General features: G+C 27.6%; 1 protein-coding gene across 1 annotated transcript in view; it reads left to right on the top strand.

Annotated features, from left to right (window-relative positions):
* Positions 1-5,590: 5,590 nt before the first annotated feature.
* The window catches only part of LOC127284407 (neural/ectodermal development factor IMP-L2), a 127,841-nt gene continuing 124,098 nt past the window's right edge, over positions 5,591-9,333 (top strand). Inside the window, exon 1 of the mRNA XM_051309817.1 lies at positions 5,591-5,687. The gene's annotated coding sequence lies outside the window, so the exon portion shown is untranslated. The remainder of the gene's footprint in view (positions 5,688-9,333) is intronic.

Genomic DNA, 9,333 nt, shown 5'->3' with positions numbered 1-9,333 from the left:
TGAATTTAAAAAAATAAAAAAATTTACAACACAAATTATTTTTTGTAAAATAATTTATTAAAAATAAAATAATTTAATTAATATAAATGATAATTATTATTTTAATTATTTATTGTTAATAATATTTTATATATTCTAAATAACATTAACTATTATTGGCTTCACATTACCTGTTCGTGTTAAAATGGGAGTAATAAGCTAATAAGGATGAAATTTGCATTGGAAAGCGTGTTTTAGCATTTTGTAAAAAAGTGAGATTTTAAGTCCGGATGAGTACTTTGCCAGTATTATGCCAGTATTATTCTAGTACTACGTTAGTACTGGTGAGCGGGACAAAATCAGTACTGGACAGCGTTACCAGCCAGGGTTGGTCCACTACTGGCCCAGTACGGCAGTCAGTACTGTTATACTGACTGGCAGTGTTGGGTCAGTACTATGCCAGTGGCACATTTCTACTTGGGCGATTTTGAGATAAACGTAAATTAACATTTTGACCTTGAATTTCAAGGTCAAATGTTATTTAAAAAAAAAATTTTATTAACAGCGTGTAGCCCTTCAAAAAAGCTTTAAAAGTCATTATATATATGTTAACTTTTATGCATTCTACTTATAAATTTTGTAGATTGAAAAAAAATTTTTTTTTTCAAATGTCAAAAATTAAAAACGTAATTCAAAAACTATTTTATTAAATTCAATAATAATTGATTTTTAGACTTTCACCAACAATAACAACATTTTAGAAAAGTATGGATTAAATTCGAGAACTTTTAATTTTTTGTTCGGACATTTCAGGAATTTTTTCCTCATATGTATATCGCATAACCACACTTTTCATCTGTCAAAATTGAGGTCCAATGCACATGCTCAACTACTTTGGCCAGTTGAGTACAATGCACTGAACCTGGCACTTATCGTACATGTTTTTCTGACATTTTCAAACGCAGAGACCGGTCTCCTTACTATTCCTCCGTGCCTTAACCTCACCTCAAGTTTACGCTGTAAGCTAAATAATCTTAGGTTTAAATTCAAGGGATGCTTACAAAAAGATATTGTTCTGTGTGGGTTGGTTTACTTGTGCCATATCCTAAAATGTATTGAATCAAGAATATTATTTTCTCATGTCAAGTAATGTACGAGATGTCTTTTTTTCCTTGAATCAAATCATTATTTGGCTTCGTTTAAAACATTTTCTTTTTTAATCTAACACTCATAATCTTGAGTCAAGAAAATAAATAAATAAATACTTGTTTTAATTTAATTAAAAATTAAAATTGTTTGAAGACAATATTAATTAATCTAGAAATTCATTCTATTTAATGCGATTCTATATTATTATGTTTCAAAAATACAGTGCCCAATCAGCACGAAAACTTGCAGCAAACTTGCAAGAAGCTTGCCGTGCAAGATTGCAGTGCAAACATGTAGCAAGTTGTTGCAAAGTTGTGCAGTGGGGTGCTAAAACAGCGATTTTCAATAATCGTCTGTTAATAATTTGGATTGTTAAAAATGCTATTTACACTGGTCTTATTTGACACAGAATTAAATGATTTTTCAAACAAAAAAAGAATTGACGGTTTATCTTCATTCCTTCAAATGTTATTAATTATTTAAATAATTTATATTGTTAATTATTAATTTAATATCCGTATATCCGAAATAGTTCATATCGATGGATGGGTGTAAAAACATGATACATCGAATTGGCGTTGAAAAACATATGATACGTCGGATTAGCGTTGGAAAACATGACATATCGTCGTTTGATTTGAAGAACATGACACGTCGAAAACGAAATTTTTCTTTTCAAATTTCTGTTGGTACCACTGACCGCGAAATTTAAAATAGTTTGTTATATATTACATTTTTTAAGAATATATGATGATATTAAAATAATAGAAGTAAAATCTTGCACTATACACATATAATTTTGAATATTTTACATGAAATTCATTTTAAATCAACGGGATTACAATACTTTATTTAAATGGTCGTCTGTATTATTAATTACTTTCCTGACAGGGTCTCTCACTTATATAAAAAATACATATAATTTATTATAAAATAAATTGATGATATATTGAACCTATAATTCATATATACAACTTTATAAAATGTCTAGTCAATTATTTGAATATAATTATATTAGAATTAGGCTCTTTTGTAGTTGCCCATTTATGGTTCTTTTAGGACTGCGGGCGTTGGTGTTTCAATAAAAAAATATTTATAATTTATGTATGTTTATAATATAAGTTTACTGTAACCTTACTGTAACTGTAAGCTTACATTGTAAGCTTACAGTAAGGTTGCAATGTAAATTTACCATGTAAGTTTACAGTAAGGTTACAGTAAACTTATATTATAAACATACATATAATTATAAATATTACTAAGTTAAATTTCAAATTTTAGAAAATTTGTTTTATTTAAATAAAAAATTCCATATTAGATCTTATATGGGATTTCATGTAGAATTTTACATGGGAAACCATAAATGATGCCATATGGTTTTTTATACACCAAATCCTATCAAAAATTCCTGTGTGTTTTTAGATCAGGACCTTCATTTATGGTATTCTTGAACAAATCGAAGGTGCGACAAATTGTCAAGCAAATCTGACCATGGGATCTTCTTCTTAATGACATTACATTTGATAATAATCAATTTGGATTAAAATCGTATCTGCTTAATTTCTCACAAAATTTAAAAAAAACGTGAAAAATTCTGAGAAAATAAATGTTTCTTGTTTTAAAAAATTTTTCCAATTTTTTTAACATTGATTTTTGTTTCCACTTGAAGAAATAGTTCTCATAAAATTATTTCTTGAGCAATTCATTTGGCATTTTTTGAAGAGTGAAAAACATCTTTAAAAATAAAATAATAGGGGAGAATGGGGCGAGTTTTGCCTCATGGGGGGTCGTGCTTCACGTTAATTGTTTTATTATGTCAATTAAGGTGACAAACAACTATTGCTATATTCTTTTCTCGTTGAAAATTAACTTTTTAAGTGGTACCCGTCATCTTTGTAAGCATTTTTCGTGTCTTTCCAGATAGTGAGTTAAAATTTTTTTCTAAAAGTTTTTTTGACTCTTTATGTTTAAGTTATTTCTTTTCTGTTTAGTGCATAAAAATCATCAATAATTACTCTCTTAATCTGAATCAGTCAAATATAACTGGTTTCCAGTGAAAAGTGTACTGCAGGTTTAATCAGTTGTAAAAAGTAATTGATTGAATCAGTAAACAATAGAAACTTATATACTGATGTAATCAGTAGAATGCACAATTCAAGCTCGATAAATGATCACAAAGTCGGACCAACTTCAAAAAGGTAGTAATAGCAACACTAAAAAAAATTAAATATGGAATTATTTATACAATTAACACATTATTTATTATTGGAGACCTTTTAAATACCCTTACTTATTATTATTTAACGCAATCACTTACATACATTTTCGAAAATATTTAACGCTCGCTGGGAACGAACCCCTTATCCTTATTCTCCGCAGGCTAACACGCTATCCATTACACTATCCTAAAATGGGAATAAAAATACAAAATTGATTTGATAAGTTGCGACTGAGAAAAATGAAGACTTGAGGAGCAGAACAATAAAGAAACAATAATTATATATAAATTAAAATTTATTTCTAATGTTAAATAATTTATTTAACATATAAGTCAACATTTAAAATTTTTTTTATTTTATTAAAATTTAGGAACACAATTTTTCTTATTATCTTCAATAAATTTGAATAATTTTTTATTTCTTAAATTTTTAAAGTATATTTTAAACGTGCTTAGCAGGATTAAAAACTGTATTGCTTATATAAAGAAGAAATAATAAGACTAGGTGATATATACAAATTTTAGTGTTTTTGTAATTTAACTACATTCTTAAGTTTTACAGGGTGATTTTTATGTTCCGGATCCCCTAAAAAAACGAAAAAAATGAGAATAAAAAAAATTTTCCAAGAGGTATAGAACATAAATATCACTTTGCATAACAGATTTCATAATTAGCTTGTAACAAATGTTTTATAAAACTATGCCCTCAATGATATAGAGCATTTATAGAATGTTTTTGCTGGATATAGTAGGAAGAAAATGGCAGAATGCGCAAATCGTCTCTAATGTGTTACTACAAATGGACGGTTTGAATCAGTAAAAAATTCTACCGGTGATATCTGTAACATTTAAGTTACTGATTTACTTCAATTGTAAACTAACTTAAGTCGTTTACTGATTTCACCAGTAAAAATAAAAATAATAACTGATTTTCTAGTGAAAATATGTAATATTGATACAATCAGTGAAAATTTCACTGATTCAAATTAAGAGAGCATTTTCAAAATTGACCCAATTTCGATGACTTATCAATGTAGACCAGTTTGTAATAATTTGAAAAGTAAAGTAATAAATAATTAATGTGTTTTAACTTAAAAAGTATTCTGAAGAAAAAAAATTTCCTATAAGTCCTAAAGACGTCTTTTAGACATCCCGGTGCCCACTGGTAAATAAAATAAATTTTTTGTATTTCATACAAAATTTTTTATATTAAAAAATTAAAAAAAATTTTGCAAGACGTCTAAAAGATGTTTTAAAGATAGCTTATTACAATTTTAAAAAAATTCCTCAATGTCTTTTAAAACATTCTCAAAGACGTCTAAAAGACGTTTAAAAGACACGACATAAAACCTTTTATAGAAGTCTTTTGGATGTAATTATGATGTCTTTGAGACATAATTTTAGTGTCCCAAATGTGTCCGCGGACAAATAAAGACGTCTTTTAGACGTCCCGGTGCCCACTGGGTTTATATATTAACCTTTCCTCCAAATCTCATTTCTAGAAAGGATATAGTCTATTAGTTTTATGTGCCATTTCTCTGAATGTGCTCGTTAATTTTCAAATAAAGTTAATGGTAATTTCTGGAAACGTATTAACTCTGCAGGACACCATATACAATATTACGGTGACTTTCTTCATTAAAATGAATTAAAAAGTGTAATCAGCATTATTTATTTGTTTCATATTTTATAAGTGACTAATTTTGCTCTCTTAAACAATTTATTTTTAATTATTGTTGTTTTTAAAAAATAAAGTGTGTAACTTTTAATTCAGTTACAAATTAATTGTGTAGTTTATACTACATAATACATATGTATAGTTTTTCCACTTTTAGCTATATATATATGACCTAAGAATAAAGTTTGGCACACATAATGTATAACTTTAGGAAGAAAAAACTTATAAGTTGTCATAATAATTTGTTTAAACAGTTGTATGTTAGTAATCAGCTCATAAAATGTAAAAGTTTAAAAATAATTATTTTCTGAAAATAAATAATTTTACTGTTTACATGGACTGTAAATACAATTCGTAACAAATGTCAAATTACATTTTGTGCGCTATATATTTAACCTGCTTTATATGGTAGCAGTATGTGCTCTGAGAACTGTTTCAAAGAATTCAATTAGTCTCCCGAGAATTAAACTACCCCTACTCAAATCATCAAAGGCCAATCGTTAGGAAACAAGGGTTTCGAATGATATGTTTCAAAAGTATAAATATACTGATGTGAAAAATTGAGATGCCAGTCTTTTCTCTCTTTATGAGAATAACACTACCATTGAACTTATAAATCTCTTGACATTACTGATACAAAATACTCATTTTTTTACTTTAAAGGTAAACAGTTATATTATAAATATTTTTATTTACAAAGATTCATATTTTTAATAAATTTCAAACATTAAAACTGTTTAATAAACAGTCAAATTTATAATAAGAGAGTAACTTTTCCTCATGAGGAAGCTTTGTAACTTTAATACAGTAGTTCGATCATAGGATAAATTTTTTTTGTTAAATCGCTTCTACAGACTTTTTTAAAAATGATTCGATTTCAATGAAATATGGCTTATTTTCTTCAGAAAATGATTCACTACAATTTCACCGTGGGGATTTTCAAACAGGCAAGCCGTTTAGAAAATATGGCTCTTTGTTTAAAAAAATCGAAATTTTTCTTTTAAACGAATAGCTGTATTTTACAAAAGGTTTGCTTGTTTGAAAATCCCCACGTAAAGTTGTAGAGAATCATTTTCTGAAAAAAATAAGCCATATTTCATTGAAATATATGAAGTTATGTTTCAATTTTCAAGTCAATCAATGAAATATTTTTTTAGTTATCATGTAAACCGTTGCAAAAAGCATTGTCGTACAAGAATCAACATATCTCTGATATTTTTTAATTTTTTAAATGTTTTTTAATTTTTTGAAAACTTAAATACATGTACTTTATGCCATTAGTGCATGAAAAAGTTATATCCCTTTAATAGGGTGGCCCAAAAATACACAAGAAAATTAATTTTTTAGAATTTTCTTGCTGCCTCCCCCTAGAATTGTTCCAAATGGAAAAAAAGAAACCCCTATTTTTTTATTTTAAAATCGGTTAAGATTTAATGGTGCCGCCAGGCCTTTAAAGTTACCCATGTATTTTATATGGGGAAAAGCTGCTTTTTCGTAAAATTGCAATAATTTCGTTAAAACTTAATATTTTTTAATCGGCCAACGATATTTTTCTTCAGGAGTGTTGAAATTATAAAGTTCTAATAATTATTAAAAAAAATTAAATTAAATATTTTTTACAAGGCAGCTAAAAACCCTATAAATGCAAAAAAAGGGAAAATACATGTTTAAAAGTGTTTCAAATGATTTTATCGATATTTTTAGCATAGGTTATTTTATTACTGAAAAAACATTTTTAAAACCAAAGTTGTTAAAAAAATTTGTTTAAACAAATTATTGTTATTTTTTTCAAAATAAAGATATAAAATTGTAGTTTTTTCTGAATATTACAACTTACCTTGTTGACTTCACCAAATAACCAGTAGAAGGTGATTGTCAAAAATTAACAATAAGATTTGTTTAAACAAAATATTGTTTTCATTTATTTATTATCTAAAATAACACTTAAAAACTATTTGTTTTTTCTAAAAGTTAAATCTTTGCTGTCTAACATCACCAAAACAAATTAACTCAAAGTTCATAAGTTTATGTGTGGTGGTATGGTGAAGTCAACAAGGTAAGTTGTAATATTCAGAAAAAACTGCAAACTTTATATCTTTATTTAAAAAAAATACCAATAATTTGTTCGAAAAATTTTTTTAACAACTTTTTTTTAACGAATTTTTTTTCAGTAAAAAATATAACTTATAAAATATAACTAATATATATATATAACTAATCCGAATTTCATATCAGATTTTAAAAATACAAAATATCGGATCAAATATGGCGACCAAAATTTTTAAAAATCATTAGATTCGATTGAAACTCGTTATTCGGGGGTTTTCGGGATCGCTGATTATGAATCTGACATCACATTTTGAAAATACAATATGGTGGAGTCAATATAGCAAAGTTTTTAAAACTAATGCCATGTTGGATACATCAGTTTACGATTCTGTAAATAAACACTAATAAAGAGCAACATTGACTATAGTTTAACAAATTATCTTACAATTAAGATATAAGTTAATTATTAAGTTTTTTAAATATATTAGAAAAGTTTAACTTTATTTAGATCTTGTTAACAATTTTTTCCTTACAACGAATATGATTAAAAGATCAGTAGTAAAAAATTCAGCTTCTTTTTGGTAAATTATAAAAAAAATAGATTTTGACCCCCATTAATAGAACATATCGATTTAAAAACTTGGCATGAATATTTTCAAAAAGAGCTCTCAAAACTCTGTCAAACTATGTCATTGAACCACGTAATATACTTTTTACATTCCGGATACAGGGTGTCGATTATGTAATTTGATTTGACGTCAAAATCAAATTCATTTTAACTTCAATGTCAAATTTAATTCAACAAATTCATTGCTTTATTTAACATAGACGTTAAATTAAAATTTAATTTTTTATTTCAATTTAACGTCGCATTCAAATTTATTTTTTGATAGCAATTTGACGTATTGCAATCAAAAAATAAATTTGACTTTGACGTCAAAGTCAAATCAAATTACATAATCGACTCCCAGTAACCCATTCCTTGAAGCAATCATCTCGAAATTGGATGTCATTCGTAGCCTTATTAAATGTAAGAACATTAAAGCTCCAGGATTGGACGGTGTCTCGTTCGAGTTCTTAAAGAACCTGCCTGATAATGTTATTGAATATTTATCGTTTTTGTTTAATCGAGTCTTGGAAACAGAGGAGGTTCCGACCTCCTGGTCTAAAATTATGTTGAAAATGATATTTAAAAAGGCGATTTAAAAGACCCAGACAATTACCAGCCCATTGTATTAATAAATCACGCAACTAAGGTTTTTACACAGGTTCTGTTAAGTAGAGTAAATGAATGGGCTGAAAATAATTCACTTATACCGGCGTATCAGGGTGTTTCCGAAAGAATCGAAGTTGCATTGATCATATTTTTACACTCAATTTAATTATACAGACGCGGATAAACAGGCCCTGAGGAAAATTGTTCGTCCTGTTCGCCTTCCCTTCGGTCACCCATAACTTGCTGCGGGAGAAACTATATAAATCAGGACTTGGAAAAAAATTACTAGAATCTTAAAAAATCTTTATTCTAAAGCTATCATAGCGGTTAGGAGATCGACTAAGCTTTCGGAGCCGGTGAGATTCACGAAAGGCGTCCTCCAGGGCGAAGTAATGAGCCCGATTTTATTTACACTTTTCATAGCGGATATAGAAGTATTCTTAAAAAGGGAGGGTATCAGAGGTGTGTCGCTGAACCATCTGACTGAGATTCCCGAGTCGAAATTTTAATGCTCTATCAATCCTCTTTATTGCTGATTGAATACTCTATCAGTACTAATTTCTCCTCGGTATCCTCTTTTTATCCTCCTTTATTCATAATTAGTCCTCAGTTTGTCCTCCATTTATCCTCTGTGCTTTTTCAATAAAATTTGTGAGTCGGCTTTTTATCCTCTTTTAGTCTTCTCGTTCTTTATATATTTCTTCCCTGGCGGAATGGTTGAACGCGGATCGGACGCCGTTGCGTCCAATTCGCGTCTGACCGCGGACGCTCTTGTATTTTTGTTATTTTTAAACTTTAAATAATAAAAAAAGGTTAAAAAATTATTAGAAACTATAAAAAAGTATTAAAGAATCGAATAATACCATATTTATGCATGATTAATGCAAAATAAGTTAAAAATTAATACTTAAAAAAAAGGTAAATATGTGAAAGTTTATCATGAAATTTGTGTGCAATTTAACGAAATGTGTTGTTTACAGGAAATAATATTAAAAAAGAACATTAAAAAAGTAAATTTCTACAATTTAGAATTACTATTTTTGA

This window comes from Leptopilina boulardi, unplaced genomic scaffold, assembly GCF_019393585.1.
Source record: "Leptopilina boulardi isolate dan_hultmark-lab unplaced genomic scaffold, ZJU_Lbou_2.1 LbouV2_324, whole genome shotgun sequence".
Lineage (NCBI taxonomy): Eukaryota > Metazoa > Arthropoda > Insecta > Hymenoptera > Figitidae > Leptopilina > Leptopilina boulardi.
This window is presented reverse-complemented; position numbering and strand designations above follow the sequence as displayed.